Source organism: Alligator mississippiensis, chromosome 4 (assembly GCF_030867095.1).
Source record: "Alligator mississippiensis isolate rAllMis1 chromosome 4, rAllMis1, whole genome shotgun sequence".
NCBI lineage: Eukaryota > Metazoa > Chordata > Crocodylia > Alligatoridae > Alligator > Alligator mississippiensis.
In genome coordinates, this window is record NC_081827.1 from 75258777 (window position 1) to 75276588 (window position 17812).

Genomic DNA, 17812 nt, shown 5'->3' on the forward strand with positions numbered 1-17812 from the left:
CAGAATCAGTAGGTCATGCAGCACAAGGGATTTCACTCCTACCCCAACCTAGGGACGGGACTCTTCTAGGAGTGCTGGGAAGCTTAGGGCCTCCCATGGCAGGCTTACTTGTCTGTACACAAATGCCAGGAGCCTGGGGAACAAACAGAAGGAACTGGCCTTTCTGTTACACAAAAATCAATACGATCTCATAGGAATAATGGAGACCTGATGGGACTCCACCTATGACTGGACCACAGGTATAGATGGCTATACCTTGTACAGGAGGGATCGTGTTGCTAGAAAGGGCAGGGGTGTAGCTCTTTATGTGAAGGAGCAGTACACTTCCCTACAAGTGGAATTTGGCACCCAAGAAGGGTGACTTGAGACTCTCTGGGTTAGATTACGGGGGGAACACAGTGAAGGCGATATAACGGTAGGAGTCTACTACAGACCTCCTAAACAAGAGGAAGATCGTGACCTTCCCTTGACTAGGGAGCTGGCAGAGGCTGTATACTTTTGGTGCATGGTTGTCAAAGGCGACTTCAACTACCCTGATATCTCATGGGAGGAGCACTCTGCCAAATCGGTTGTGTAGCTTTCTCACTTACATTGATGAACTCTACTTGTCTCAAGAAGTCTGGGAGGAGCTGGGAGACAGTGAACATGAGTTGATCACTTTGCTATCCATAGCAAGGCTGGCAAATCAGTCAGCAATGCAGAAGTCCTTGATTTTAAGAAAGCAGACTTTCATAAGCTCAGGAGGCTGGTTGCTAAGGCCCTGAGAAACCAGAACCTGATGGAGAGGGGAGTCCATGATGAGTGGTTGCTCCTTAAGAACACAATCCTCAAAGCACAAGGGAATTCCATCCCAGCCCATAGGAAAGGAAGCAAAAGGGCTGGGTGACCCCTGTGGCTAAATAGGGGACTCATGAAACTCCGGTATCTGAAAAGCGAAACCTATAAGGAATGGAAGTCAGGTAGCATCACCAAGGAGGAGTATTCATCATTGGCCCGTACCTGTAGGGAGCAAATTAGGAAAACCAAGGCTGGAACTGAACTCAAACGGGCTACGGGAATCAAGGACAATAAAAAGTCCTTCTTCAAATACATAGATAGTTGAAAGAAACACAAGGGCAACATTGGACCCTTGCTCAACCATATGGGGCAGCCAGCAACCAATACCCAGGAAAAAGCTAATCTCCTTAATGATTACTTTGCATTGGTTTTCTACCAGCCCAAGGGGATCACCTTGCCTAACAAGATGCAGAATTGCCAGGGTATGGGTGAACACACAACCATCACTGGTGAAGATTTCATGAGGGAACACCTTGAGAGGCTGGACATTCACAAATCAGCTGGCCCAAATGGAATGCACACAAGAATGCTAAAGGAACTGGCTGTCATCATAGTGCAGCCAATGCTGAGGATATTTGAGAACTTGTGGCACTTGGGAGAGGTTCCTGAAGATTGGAAGAGGGCCAATGTGCTGGCTATCTTCAAGAAAGGGAGGAAGGAAGATCCAAGAAACTACAGGCCAGTCAGTTTGACCTCAATCCCAGGTAAAATACTGGAAAAAATCATCAAAGAAACCATTACCAACTGGCTAACAGAATGCAACATTCTGAGAGAGAGACAACATGGCTTCATTGCAGGTAGGTCCTGCCTGACCAACCTCATTTTCTTCTATGACCAGGTGATACATCATCTGGACAAAGGAGAAGAGGTTGACATCATTTATTCAGATTTCAAAAAAGCCTTTGACTTGGTCTCCCATGAAGTTCTCATGGTTAAACTGGGGAACTGCAGCCTCAACAACCTCGCTGTCTGATGGCTGGGGAACTGGCTCCATGTTCGGACCCAGAAAGTGATAGTTCATGGAACTGTGTCAACATAGTGCATGGTAACCACTGGTGTCCTCCAGGGCTCCGTACTTAGACCAGTACTCTTTAATATATTTATAAACTATCTGGATTCAGGTATCAGAAGCAGACTGGCTAAATTTGCTGATGCCACCAAATTATGGGGAAGTGTGGTCACACTAGAGCAGGGGCAGGCAATTATTTCAGGCAGAGGGCTGCTTACCCAGTTTTGGCAAGCTGTTGAGGGCCACATGGGTAGCCCCACCCCTTGACAGGTGCCCCGCCCCTTGACAGGTGCCCCACTCCCTGGTCACCATCTTAGGACCAATGTCCCAGTGTCTTGGGACCAATGTCTCAGGGCCAGCACTGGTGGGGTCCAGAGCAGGTTACAAGGTGGCAGGGGTCTGTGGAGCTGGGCTAGGCTGCACCAGCAGGGAGAGAGGGGAGCTGGCCCAGCTCCATAGAGTCCCTTCCGGCTGGGACCCTGTACTCCTGCTGCCCTGCTCTGGTCCTCACCGACACTGGCCCTGGGATACTGGTGTGGGCTCTGTGCACTTGCTTACTCCCAGTGTCTCCCAACCCCGCAGTACAGGCAGGGGGCAGAGTGCAGCCCCAACCACTTGCTCCTCCGCAGGAGGACGAGCTGGTGCTGTGTGTGAGGAAAAGCTGTCCCTCGCCCGCCCCATGGCCGGTGCTCCCTGCTGCAGCTGCTCGCAGCCCATGTGGGGATGTCCTGAGCAGGCATAGGCAGCCCCACGTGGGCTGTGAGTGGTTGCAGTGTGGGGTGCCAGCCATGGGGTGGACGAGGGACCACTTTTCTCCACACTCAGCACCAGCTTGTAACCCGCCCCTTCTGCCAGCCTGGGCCCCGCGCTGGCTCTGGGCTCACTCATTGGGGCTGTTCATGGGGGCAGCAGCTGTGGCCCATCTGCTTGCTGCACCAGGCAATGTTTGCCACCACCATCTCTGGGCTGCCCAGTGCACGAGCTCCGGGCTGGCAGCAGCAGCAAACACTGCCTGGTGTGGCAAGCGGGGGGACCGCAGCTGCTGCTGCCATGCACAACCCTGATGGGCAGTCCCAGAGCTCCGGGCTGGCAGCAGCAGCAAACACTGCCCAGTGTGGCAAGCGGGGGGACCACAGCTGCTGCCGCCATGCACAACCCCGATGGGCGAGCCTGGAGCCGGTGTGGGGCCCAGGCTGGCAGTGGGGGCAGGCTACAAGCTGGTGCTGAGGGCCCCTCACCTGCCCTGTGGCTGGCGCCCTGCACTGCAGCCGCTTACAGACCAGGACAGCCCCATGCAGGCTGCGAGTGGCTGCAGCATGGAGTGCAGGCCATGTGGTGGGCGAGGGACCACTTTTCCTCGGGCCGCTTTTCCCTGGGCTCCTTCCCTGCCTGGGGTCCTCCCCCTCCTTTCCCCCCCTTACCTGAGGTTCCAGCACGGTGCAGTCACATGGTCCCAGGCCACAAGCCCCTGCTGGGGCTTCCAACTGGGGGGGGGGCAGGGCCGGGTAGGCCCTGTTGTTGCGGGAGCCAGGCAGGCTTGCCCTGGGTCCTACTGCCCCTGGTTTCTGTCATTTTTCACAGGAACCAAGGAAAGATCAATATTCATTTTCTACATTTTTTAGGGGCCCACGGGCTGGGTAGAATGGCCTCATGGGCCAGATCCAACCCACGGGCCATATTTTGCCCACCCCTGCACTAGTGGATAGGCTGGCAATTCAGGCCAACCTGGGCAGGCTCGCAAGGTGAGTGGATCAAAACCTGATGGCTTTCAGCATGGAGAAATGCAAGGTGCTCCACCTCAGGAGTAAAACCCCACATCATACTTATAGGCTCAGCAGCGCTACACTCACTAGCACCATGACCGAAAGAGACTTGGGGATCATGATTGACCACAAGATGAACATGTACCACCAGTGCACCTCAAACAAGACCCAGGAAGTCATCCTCCTGCTTTACTTGGCTCTGGTGAGGCCGCAGCTGGAGTACTGCATCCAGTTCTGTGCTCCGCACTTTAGAAAGAACGTGGAGAAGCTTGAAAGAGTCCAGAGGAGAGCCACGCACATGATTAAAGGACAAGAGAATAGGCCTTATGAGGAGAGGCTGAGAGGCATGGGACTCTTCAGCCTGGAGAAGCATAGGCTCAGGGGGAACTTGGTGGCTGCCTATAAGTCTAAGGGGTGTGCATGAGGAGCTGGAAGAACATCTGTTCACTAGGGCACCCCAAGGGAAGACAAGGTCTAACGGTCACAAATTCTGGGATGACCATTTTAGGCTGGACATAAGAAAAAACTTCTTTACTGTTTATGTCCCCAGAGCCTGGAATAGACTCCCCCCAGAAGTGGTGCAAGCACCTACTCTGGACACTTTCAAGAAACATTTGGATGCTTATCTTTCTGGGATCATTTGACCCCAGCTGACTTCCTGCCCCTTGGGCAGGGGGCTGGACCTGATGATCTTGTGAGGTGCCTTCCAGCCCCAATGTCTTTGAAATCTATGATTTCCCATCAATGTAAGGTCTATGCCATGGTAGTATTTGATAGCATTTGCAGAAGCAGGAAGTGAGCAGAGCTATGCATCTTGCTGGCTAGTAAAAATGGCCCAGGTGAATAGATAGTACAGTAAAAGCTCTCTTATCTGGCATCCATGGGGAATGGGAGGTGCCAGTTAATCAACTATGCCCGTTATCTGAGAGGCGTCTTTGCTTGTTTGGGCCGCCGCCCCTCCCACTGCGTCTGGTGTGCGAGGGCTTTTGCTCCCTGGTGTCAGTGTACCAGGGGATAGGGAGAGGGGCCCCACGCAGGCTGCTTTGCCCTGGGCTGTGGTCCACGAGGAAGAAGTGGGACTCGGTGAAATTGGAAATGCTGGAAGTTTCGCTTTTTGCCATGTCTGTTGACAGGTGGTTTCACTTTTGCTGCATCGATTGACATGCCGATTAATAGAGCATTCTGGATGGTAAAGTGCTGGATAACACAGCTTTTACTGAATAGATTACATCGCACTCATGGGTATGGTCATATTAGTGTTCTCACTCCACCCCTTGGAGCACCTGAAACAGGAGCAAGGCTTCTTGAGTTTACTGGATCACTGTATATGCCTCCATGTGAGGCTGTCCTATAAGTGCATAATTTACAGGAAACCCATCTGACTGGAAAACAGAATTCCACCAAGAATTCACCTAGCATACTTGGGTCCAAAATAGGTCATTGCAGAAGTTTTCTTTTGATGTGGAAATCTGGTTGGAGTGAAGCTTTGTTACAGGACATTTTGTGGTAAATTGAATGGAACGGAGGAGGTTTTGTAACTACTGTAAGGTTATGAATAGTTAAGCTATGTCTACGTTATTAGGGAAATGTCTACCCAACCTTCCAATTAGTATTTGCCTTTAAGTCAATGCAGTCATGTGGGCAAAGATTTTTGGCACTCAGCCCTATATTAGTACTTTTCTAGTAATTTTTGCTTAAACATAATTCTTTTCTGAATATTACTGGTTACAGATTCCCTGGGATGCATCTGTTCATCATACCAACTCTTAAAACCCTCTGAGCTTTGACCATTGTTGCCAACATAGACTTATTTAATACTTTGAAAAAAGTGACAGTGTGGGAGTTAAATAGATTCTGAATGGAACAGAACAAGAGATTTTGCAGAGCCATTGTAGAGTAGCACTAATTATATTACTCTGACCTGACTTAACACAGTAACCATGACACCGTGGTTTCAAGTGTGAATACTCTTCCCCAATTTTTGGTGTCATCAGCAAACTTAGCCAGTCCGCTTCTGACACCAGTGTCCAGATAATTTTTGAAGACATTTCCTAGACATACTTTTCACCAATCGAACCCAGATGTTCTGACTGTATGGATATGCATAGTCAGATTTATCTCTATGTTCAAGTAGGTAACAAGACAAAATGTCACTTTAATCCACTACAGTAAGAAAAAATGTTTCACGACAACAAATGGTTTCAACCAACTGTAAATACAATGTTGTGTAGTGGAATGCCTAAAACTATCATGGTACCAATATATTTATCTTTTACTTTTCATGGAAGTTCTCATCTTAAGATACCAAGATATGCATTCAGTCATATATTTCAGTCCTCTTTGCACCAAACCAGCACAGCTGGCGGGGGGGGGGACACCCTCTCCCCTCTCCCCACTGGCTGCTGCTGACAGGTGTAGACAGGAGCTGGGGCTGGTGATAGAGGATTTTTCTGGCTCCTCTCTGCGAGAGCTTCGGGGCAAGACTGTCCCAGCACTCAGCCGGAGCAGACAAGCACGACTGAGGCTAACAAGCCACCCTGCAAGGAATGGTTAGTGGGAGCCTGCAAAGCAGTCTCGGATGCTGTGGGACTGCAACCTAACTTGAGTGAGGAGGGAATCTGGTACAGAAGTTCAATAGACTGGTTTAATAACCTGAATTGTTTAAGTCTGATACTGCATCCATCCAAGTCTGTCTTAGATCAGGTTCCACCATTTTTAAATTGGTCTGTGTGCTGAATTTCTGTTCAGTTACTGGTGTAGACTAGTTTCTGAGCACTTATACCGGTATAAACATAATGTCTGTACCTAGCCTTTGGTGCAGTAAAAGTCTTTGTTGCACATGTTTTAGCCGTGTTTTAATTACTTGCAATATGTGGGGCACTCATGTGCAAATTGAGACTGGTCTTTGAGATAGGCTGGGACTGAGGGCCCTTTAATATGACACAACCCTCCCTAAAATCTATGGCATTATGTGCCAGTATCCTTTGAAAATCTATTCCAGAACAGCAGAACAAAGGGAAAATCTTCTAGCTGAATTACAAATTCTTAAAAAGAGGATACCATCACAGGAATATGATATAGCAAGGATTATTAAATAGAGGAATTAAATTTTGCTGCTTTTGTTTGCATAGTACTGTTGGTACTGTAGGTGGCTATATTGCTTTTTCAGTCATTGCATAACCTGGTAATGTAGCCCAGAGGCACTGAGAGATTTGAATCTTTCTCAAATAGAAATCATGAATGTGTATTGATGTATAGATTGCTGGTGACATAATTCATGACTTAATCTAAACCAGCAAAAGTAATATCTTGAAATGCCAATGAAACCAATGAGCTAATAACATGAAAAAAGATTATTACATTTCTGTATTTAAGCAAGAAGAGATGCAAAGGCATTTTACAACAAAAAGCTAATTTAATTAAAATGAGACAGAAAATAATCTAAGAACAGGCTGGTGTTAAATTCTATATAAAGTATCCACTGTGACACATACAAGTTGTTCTGAAATATATATTGTCAGTAAAGGGAAAGGTTAGGCAACTTGCCAGATCATTTCTTTCTCCATTTTCTGGGACCCTAGGATTCCTTTTAAAGAACCATTGCTACACTCAGGCATTTTCCTGACATATTTATTTCATGTCCATACAGTGTGTAAATTATGTTTTTCTGTATTTCCTTCCATTAGTATTACTAATTACTAAGGTCTACCATTGTAACGTTAGGTTACATGTCCCTGCAGACATAGAAATTTCCTAGTAAGGCTGCTCTGGATTGTCCCCAGTACCTACTTTTAGGTTTACTGGAGACTAGGGCCCAAAAGCAGATGCAGAGGTACAAACCTGGAGGCATCTTCCCCATGTATTTCTGGCTTGGAGCATGCCTGAAGACTCAGATTGGTGGAGCATGCTCAAGCCCCTGGCATTTGGACCAAGAACTACAGTAGTGTAGACAGCATAGATCAACAGCAAATTACTGTCATTCTTTGCATCTAAGTGGCAGCAGAGACTGAGCTGTGCCTAAGAAGATTGTCGCTGACAAGCCACATTGCCTCTCACCACACTTGCGGAATGGTACAGCAATTGTTTCAGGTAGTTGCATCGCTTCCATTTGATTGAGCTGATCTGGAAAACATTGTTTCACATCATCTGACTACTGTCAAGACCTGAGTTATAGAGGGGCCCTAAGGGCAGTGGCCCCAAGGACTGCCAAACAGCTGGGCTAAGTACAGAAAGTCAAAAAGCCCAAGGCTGAATTGATTCAGTCTTTGCAGGTTAGTCTAAACTGTATAGATTGAATCAATTAGCAAGTGAATAGACATTCACTTTTGATTTTGGAAATACAGCCGTGTGCCTGCAGTGGTTCAGGCCAGAAGCTGGGGGATGCTGGAGCATATCTCCCTGCTCCTTTGGAGCAGGCAACTTGAGCCAAGGCTAGCCCACCCACCCTGCAAAGTCGGGATTTGCAGGGGAGATGCAAAGCATCCTGGGATGCTGGGGGACTGTGAATTATCTTGAATCTGGAGGGGATCTGGGGCAGAAGTTCAATAAACTGATTTAACCTAAATCAGTTAGAGCTAATACTACATCCTACCAGATTTATCTTAAATTGGTTTCAGCCATTTTGAAAGCAGCTTACGTGCACTGAACATGTGTTGTGTTACAGATTTGAACCAGTTTCTGGTCACTTATACTGGCTTATGTGTAATTTTTGTCTTTACCCCTGACAACTTCATTCCACAGGGCATGCCTCCCAGGTCAGGATATGCCCCTTTGTGCTCTTTTGTGACAGTGCAGCCTTCTCCAATGGTAACCATGTACAGAGGAGGCCACCTGAAGATTTTCCCCAGCTCTAGGAAAAACTGTGAGAGCCACTGACTTCTATTGCAGTTTGTTGACAGGACTGAGCACTTCAGGGTATCATTGTGCAGCAACAATCGACAGCATTAAATAAATGGTGATGTTCAAGCTTTGTTTTGTTCTTTGCCAATTTAGGATACTTTTTGCATGTAAGCCCAGGTCCTCAATGACGTAAAAGGGCAGGATAATACTTTCTTCAACAAACCTTTTCTCTTTTATCATCAGTTAAGTATCAGTCTGTGTTGTATAACTGGCTGAGAGTGCTACAGCTATTTCAGCCATTGAAGAGACTCTCTTCAATGTGTCTGTTCCTTTATGCAGTTCTTGTGCTAAGATTTACATATCCAGTGTCATCCTCAACAAGCTTCAGTACTTCATTTCCATGTAATTATCCAGAAGATAAAATGAAGTGACTCAGGGATTTGTAGTGAGCAAGCACCAAAGCAAAATAGTAAATGACTACAGTGTTTTGCTGACATCGTTCATTCTTTGCAGAACTTGTTTCTAAAACCACGATCGTATCACAGGCGTTTCACGTTTTGCTAGACTTGAATTAAATGACCTAGCTTCCATTCTGGTCTGAATGAAGGGGACTCACTGGCGCTCTCCTGCCAGGAGTTTTGAACTTTTCTTGTAGTGTCAGTTTCAGTTTAGCACTTTGTTCTCAAAAGACCTTTCAAAGTCATTTCTCACCTGCTTTCTCCAAGATGCTTTAAATAGGTTATCTCATTGGTGAGTGGATAGAAAAAAAAAGATAGAGGGTATGAAGGATATTGAAAGAGGAAATAGGGTCACAACACAATAGGTAGTGTTTAGCACTTACCAGTGCTTTTAGTCCATGGATTTCAAAGTGCTTTGCTATCTGGTGTTTATCTCCTTTTTGCAGAGGGGGAACTAGAGCACAGATAGGCATTGGCCAGAATTTTATAATTCACTGGGGAGGGTCTTCATTTTTGAATGCCTAGTGTGAGAACTTTAAAGGAACCTGATTTTCAGAGGCTAAGTGCCCAGTACTTTCTGAAGATCAGGACTTTTAAATATATTTCACATGTGATACTCCAAAATTGAAGCACCCCAAAACAAGAGTCAGCTTGGAAAACCTCATCCTCATAAATTTGCCCAAAGTCACACAGTGTATCTCTGAATTTGGGTCTCTTGTACCTAGGTCTGGTGTATTCTCCACTGGACTCAAATACTTCCCCTCTGGCTGCTGCTGGAGGTGCATAGGCTGGGCCAAGTTGAAGGGTGAGAATGATAATCAGTGGCTATGAAACTAGCCTAAACCTAATGTTACTGATTGTTGTATTCCTTAGACCTGTGCTCAGACATGATGGTTCCATGCTTGTTTGGAAAAGGTGATGAAAATATTAGCTACATGGTCTTTAGTATGTTCATACTTCAAGTAATAACATCATGATTAATTCTGCTGCTGAAGATGTTTTATAACTAAGGGCTGGTCTGTTAATTTGGGCTGGTTGGACATCAAACTACACTGTGCAATAATTAACACTGGGGCTAGCCCTGCTTATGGTCATTTATGTAGCTGTGCACTGATCACAGTGTTAAGTCAAAAATCTTGGCTTTTATGCCAAGATTCAGGTTAAATCCCTTTGTATTGCGTAAATTGCATTTTTTTACATCTCCTAGCTCCTGACCTTTTCCTCTGCTCCTTTCTTCCTCCTTTTCCATGCTGTGGTTTTTTCCTGCTTTCCCCACAAAGGGGAGGAAAGCAGATTTTGCTGCTGCCTTTTCTAGGCTGCTCCCCTAATAAAAGGATGGGAAAGAGGGCGATTTGTTATGATTTGAGGTAGCAAGGATAACAGCAAAAATGAAAATACCTTGCCCACTAGACCTGTCTCAATTCAGGAGGAGGCAGAGCCATTTAGAGACATTCCTGTCTTGTGCAGTTCTTAAGAGAATTGTTTTCCAAGATGCCTGAAGTTACCACTCCCTTATTTGTACTTCCTTCCTCTCTGTACTTATGCTAGATAGGGCTGACAGGGCAGAGGGTCATATCTGTACTATAATGCATCTCTGTATACAGTGTTCATGGATTCCAAGGTATCTGTTATGATAACACCACCACAAAGGAAACAGTCGGGGCCTGCTGTAATTATACACCCACATTTTCTTATCTACAAATGCTTTATGGCGTGGGTGCAGCACTGACGTTAAGCAAAAAAGGCAAAACTACCTTACCCCAATAATAACTTTCTTAATAACTCCATTGCACAGCCTCTTGATCAGTTCTGCTGTAACTAATATCAAGCTCATCCTGAATGCCTACTGCTTGAGGTAGACACAAAATGTAATATGTTGTAGACTAGTTGAGACATTTGAATCTGAGCTTAGATAAGCAGAAATCCTCTTTCTACCATCAGTTTCCATGAAGAGGCAAGAGTCTATTTACCATCCTTAGGCCATTAATACACTGTAGGATATTTTCTAAATAATTTATATCTATGAGAATATGCACAAGCACAATTCTTAAATAAAAGATATATTTAGCATAATTACTTGGGTGATTACAGGTAATGTCTAAGAACGAACAGCAGAACAGAAACTAGACCAACATGTACACTGTACAAAATTGTATTAAATGATAATAAAGATCCTGACCAGTCAACTCCCTTTATATAAAGCCCCTCAGATGAACCCTTGTAACTTTCTGGGGTTTCTCTTTCTGATGTCAGCAGTGCGACGGTTGCCAGCAGGGCAAATAGAACCCTGGTGTGCATCAGCCAATATGTTGCCAGTAGATCCAGAGAGGTGCTTCTCCCTCTCTGCTCAATGTTGGTGAGGCCACAGCTGGAGTACTGTGTCCAGTCCTGGGCACCACACTTCAGGAAGGATGTGGATAAGTTTGAGAGGGTACAAAGAAGGGCCACCCATACGATTAGGGGCCTGGAGGATAGGCCCTATGAGGAGAGACTCCAGGAACTGGGCCTGTTCAGTCTGACTAAGAGAAGACTGAGAGGTAAATTGGTAGCTGCCTACAAGTATGTTAGCAGGGAGCATCAAAATCTAAGGGAGCAACTCTTCAGGAAGGCACCTCAAGGGAGGACGAGAACCAATGGGCACAAGCTAATAGAGGGAAAATTTAGGCTGGACATAAGGAAAACCATTTTTTCCATAAGGGTTACCAAAATCTGGAACACACTCCCAGCAGAGATGATGCAGTCACCATCCTCGGAGGTGTTGAAGATGAGGTTAGATAAGCAACTTGTTGAGCCCGTTTGAGCCCAATAACTTCCTGCCCATGGCAGGGGACCAGGCTTGATGATCTTGCAGGTCCCTTCCAGTCATTCCATTGTATGATATCCCCAAAGTTGCTTCCCATCAATTCTATGTGAACATTAAATATCGTATAAGAGGGTTTATAAGAATGAGAACTTTGCTCAAAGCATTTGGCATATCTTTGGGCATAACATCCATTGCACACCCTACTGTCCACTATGCATCAGTTGTCCGCTTGGTTGGAATCTTCCACCTCAGGGATACTTGCATTTCAGTGATGCTGAAAGCATTTTTGATGTAAAATGACATGAGACCATTGGAAGTCTATGAAATTATAACTAATTTTCTGCATTCACACTGGAGCAGTGATGCTTTTAGGTTTGCACTTTTACTTGCTGAAGAAAGTAATCTCTTAATCTTTGCCCCATATGGGACATCTTTTTCTCTAGTTCACCTCTGGTTAGAGAGAGGCATAAGACAGCGATATTCTGATTCCCTCATAAGCAATTGTCTGTCTTTTAAGCTCAGCTCCAGAGCTCATAAGAATAGTAATTATCATCTACAGATGCTAGAAATCTTGGTAAATATATATGAACTACACATAATTTATAAGGGGATATATTAAAGCTATTTCAAGCCTGTAGAAAATCTCTTCCTCATTACTGAGGTGTAATGAATCACTTTAGATCATTATCAAACTATTGGATTAAACAAGTTTATTTTAACCTACTTCCTCTATCTCGTAATCTAGTTTGGCACAAAGTAAACCAATTTCCTTTTAAAAATGTGATTGAGCCTTTGTATATGTGTGTGTGCATGGCTAAACAAAGACCTTTAATTATTAAATCAATCAATTCTGGTCTTTAATCATCTAAACTTGGATACTGCAGCATTAAACTTACTATGTTTCCCCACTTCTCTTAAGTAAAATCAAATTCTTAAGATAAAAGGAAACCTCTTGATAATTAAATAATTCCTCCTCTTTCCTCCCATTCACAATTTCCCAAGGGCTCAGCTGGGAGGAAGTTTTGCCAAATGAAAGAATTGGGGACCTTAAGAGCTTTGATAATCTGAAAGTTTATTTTTTTCAATATTTTTTTCCAATACAATACTCAGGAATTTAGAGATTTTATTCTAATTTCCACCCTGCCATAAGAGTAGGCTCAGGATCTCTAAAAGATGTTTAACTGTCAGTATGACTTATTCCTTAGATTGGACATCAATGGGAATATAACCTGATGAAGAGAGTCAGGATTGAGCTCTATTAGTGAGTCTTCTTTCAAATGCAGCTCCCAAATCCTTCAAATGGAAACAAGGCTTTTTGGTCTTTCCGCTACTTCTGTCATATTGCTTGAGTTCACTGGACTTCTTTCCTTATTGTCTTCCATTTTTGTAACCCAAGCCCAGGGTATGCTGAGCTGTGTGGGCCATGATAAAAAAAAAACCCACTCCCTGGCTGGCGGTGTTCAAACAAATACATTTTAGGAAAGAGTTCCTCAGTGCCCTGTGTGGAGATATGGAAGTGGTTAACAGAGATCTTTCTACAAAGAGCAGAGAGAATTCTTAGCAGTGTTTTTTATTTAGTTATGTATTTATTTCCCCTTGGAGAAGGATAGGGTCACAGCCTTGTGCCCTCTGTGCACTGGCAGTGTCTATAGGCTGCTGTTGGAGGGAGTTCATGCTACAACTCCATTACAGCAGGTTAGAACCTGCTCCAGGGTGTTGTCACAAACTGTTTTAAAGCCAGAACCACACTGTGTCTTGGCAGTGGAACTGGGAGCTAAGGCACTGCTGTCCACTGATTGTAGTATCTCTGGTGTGCTGCAACCTCACTCCCAGTATGAATCTGTTTTTTTAATAGGTCTATACTGGCCAGTAATGGGAATGAGGCCCAGACTGAATGAATACCACCTATTACTGAAAGCCATGGAATGCATTCATATCAGTGCTGATGTTACCAGGGTTTACAACACTCTTCAGGAATTCTTAGGCAGATTCTTATCTACAATAAATTATCCTACAATATCCTAACTCAGCTGAAGTCTATGGAGCTGTGACAATTTACAACTCCAAGGAATCTGGCCCAATCTGTGTGTCTAGTCTGCTTAATCTGCCCTATCCTTTATAGGATTCTCATTGCTGTACTAGAATGGCTGGATTTGCCCTTGCCTAATGATGTAATTCAGATAGTACATGGAAAACCAGAGGGCTTGGAAATCTTCAGACATTTATCTGACACAGCCATGCTAGGAAGCTCTGTACCTCTGAGTGCCTTTAGTGTTACAGATTTCAGTTAGATTAATATGAAACCCTAAAGTTCTATGCATGTGTAGTTTCCCTCCTGTCACTACAGCTTTTGTTTTCTATTTCAGGTTTGATCCAAAAGAAACAGAGAAAGTGGCAATTATGGCCTGATTCATGTGGTATTTGTGCAAACCCATAAAAAGATTCAGGTTTTCCCAAGTCTGGAGCTTGGCAGATTTGAAAAGTTTGAGCCCTCCAGGGATGTTTTGATCTATTTTGTTAAGTTGAGATCATCCTGAGGGAAAGTGGCCTCAGATATGGGTGTTGAGACCTAGAGTGACTTGTCTAGAGATGGAACAAAGATTTGAACATTTGAGTCTTCTGGGTTTTTTTAGAGGGTAACATGTTACTAGGACTGTGGAGGCTTCTCCATCCATTGGGCTGCAGAAGTTTGTGGAACAATCCCCCTTTGTTTGTTGGACTAGGAGAGACTCCTAGATCCCAGACCTTGTATTCTGTGTGTGCACTGAATCGGTGTGAATAAAATATATTCACTGACAGAGCCCCCAAAACAGTAATCTCTCTCATTTTTTCATGTTGGAAAGGCTGCAATAGCTTTTGATTTGTCAGCCTTTTAAAAGTCAATTTTGTATTAAATGTATTTTGTAAAGTTTTGTAAATGTCTGATGGAAATAATGCATTCTAATTCATATTCAGTTTCAACATCACATGTGTCTAGAGTAATATTACATTAACAGTCAATGACACATAATGGTCAGTCAGCCAGATAAGCTTTTTGCAAAATAATCAGATTTGTACTGAAAGATAGACTTTTGATTTTCCTGCAAGCTGATTGTAATTGACATGTTTTTGTAAAGTCATGTGCTACATGTGAGACTCGGGTTACAATGAGATGTAAATAGGAGAGGAATATTAGATTTAATATCACTGTTTTTAAAGGAATGAGCATAATATTTTGCAGTAATTACACTCTCACTTTTCAGCCAAGGATTTAAAAACCCTTTACAGCATGAATCAATCCTAGAATACTTGGAAGACAGAAAGATAAGGTTCTTTGGGTGAATTTGATGTCTTTTATTAGACCAACTAAATAGTTGGGAAAATTGTTCTTTCCAAGCTTTCAGGCACAAACACCCTACTTCAGACATAGGGAAAGTCTGCTGGTGTTTGTGTACTTTCTTGGGTGGAAAGAAGCTTAAGCTAATATGCAAAATGCAAGCCTGTGAAAATGCAAATGTGTGGGAGGGATGATCAGAGGGGATGGGAATTAATGGGTATAAGACATAGGTGGGGTGGGGGGAAGATGCAAAAGAGGGGAATGTTGACCAGTTGTAAAATGTAGCTGGTAAAATACAGAGAGGTTACCTAGTCCATGATTTTTTGTATTCAGTAGATTTATGAAGTGACATTTGTAGCCTCATCTACGTAGCCTTGCCAACCTCATCACCAGAAACAGACTTCCTATGGCCCAGAGCACACTGAATGGATCCAAACCATGCTGGAACAAGAAATGTAAACCTGCCAACACATCTCTATGACTCCCACAATAACTACATCCCACAACAGAACCATCACCATTCTTGAACCCGAACCTCCAGAACTATAATGTATCTCATCCAGTGCACTGAATGCCCTGATGGAAACTACGTAGGAGAAACCAAAAACAACTGCGTACCAGAATGAACGCACACTGAAAATCTATCAAAGACAGAAATATCCAATTACCTGTGGGTGAACATTTCTCACAATACAACCACGCTCTCCAATATTGCAGTTCTAATCCTCAAAGGAAATTTACAAAACGCCTTTCGTAGAAGAGCCTACAAACTTCACTTCATAAATCTACTGAATACAGAAAATCATGGACTAAATATAGACATTGGACACGTTATAACCTGCCTAACATTCTATAACCCCAGATACCCTCTCTACATTTTACTAGCTACATTTTATCACTGGTCAACATTCCCTTCTTTTGTGTCTCTCCATTCTGGCAGTCTACCTGTCTTGCATCCTTTAATTCCTATCCCCTCTGATCTTCCCTGCCATACATTTGCATTTCCACAGACCTACTTTTTGTCTATAGGTTCAAGGTTCTATTCCACCCAAGAGAGTACACAAACACCGGCAGACTCTCCCTATGCCTGAAGAAGGGTGTTTGTGCCTGAAAGCTTGTAAAGAACATTTTTTCCAACTATTTAGATTGTCTAATAAAAGATATGACATTTACCCAAAAAATCTTTTCTATGTATGTCCTTAGACCAGAACGGCTATAACCAACACTCCTGTAAGACAGAAAAGTTTTCTTAATTTATAATAATTATTCCTGCTTCACAGATGGACAAGATTGACTTGCTTAAGAGCATGCCACAAGTTAGGGGCAAAACTGGGAGTAAAACTAGGAGTCTGATATACCTCTCATTAATACCTGCTTGAATTGGGAGGACTTTTACTGAAATTTTATCAGTGTAATATTTGTCAGTGTGAGGGGAGAAGTCAGACCCCAGAGTCTTGAATCCTAGGCCCACAGGGGCTTTATTTTGAGTTTTCCCATTTTTCTAGCACCAGTGCAGCTCTATCAGTCTGAGAAATAGTAGAAGCTTAGAGCAGGTTAGAAGCCAGACCTTGTGGTGTTTTTACCACTTTGCCAACTAGACCAACCCAGAGCTGGAGATAATCCTGAGTGGACACATCAGGCCCAAGCTATATCCTCCAATGAATAAATATTGAGCCTGATTCTCCTCTCACACATCAATGTAGGTTGAAAGTAACTCCGATAGCATCAATAACATTACACTGGTAGAAATGAGGGGACAATCAGTCCTGTTAATTCCTCCTCTAAATCCAAATTCTGACCAGGCAATCAGGCCATCAATTTCTGATTATATGCTATTTTTTATTAAACTCACTTTGTATTCCAGGTATGTGAAGATGTTCTTAACTCCAACTAATTATTACCAGTTAATAAAGACATAGGGAGAATAGAGTCATTAAACCACATATTGCTTGGCTATCAATTGAGGCTCTGGGACAGTAAAATTATATGGTATCATTGTTACCACTGTTCCAATAAAAGATGAGGTATTAACTAACTAATATAAATAAATAGAGATGCTTGTTCTGAGCAATTTATCTTGTGGAGGAAAATCTTTTTGCTTGCATCTTTTTTTTTTCTTCATTATTCACCAAAGTGAAATCTAAACTGAAAGAACTGGGATTATTTGGTCTGAAGGGGAGGGTAGTTTGATAACAGTCTTCAAATGCCTGAAAGGCAGTTATAAAGAGGATGGAGAAAGACGTTTCTCTGTGGGCACTGACAGATGTGCAGTCGCCCTCTCTAATTCATGCCACTTTACATAAGTGACATGAGTTACAGTGACCCAACCTAGACATGTGCCTGTGGGATTGAGCTCTACTTTGGAGCTGATCAAGTCAGAGGAGCCTGCCTGCAGCCTCTTTCCCCTAGCTCTGCTCTCCCCCTTCTTCCAACTGCGGTGCTGTCTGCAGGAAGAGAAGGGGAGAAGGAAGGGGGAGCAAGCTGCAAGCTAGGGTTTGTCGGACCTGAGTTGGAGTGGGGAGGCTGTGGGGGAGGAGGAACACAAGGCTCGGTGGGCTCCAAACAGCTCAGCCCTGATTGCACGATAGATTGGTCCCAGGGAACAGAAGTTCCCTAAGGTGCTCTAAAGTGGAGCACCTTCATCTAATCCCTCATTAGATGAGGGTTAATTTGAGGCCAGCAACGCCCCACCCCAGCCCGCAATGGCAGCCCGTCCTGCCCCACGTGCAGATCTGGGGGGATGTGCCCCCCATGCCCTCCCGAGGTATGTGCAGTGGCAGGAGCTGC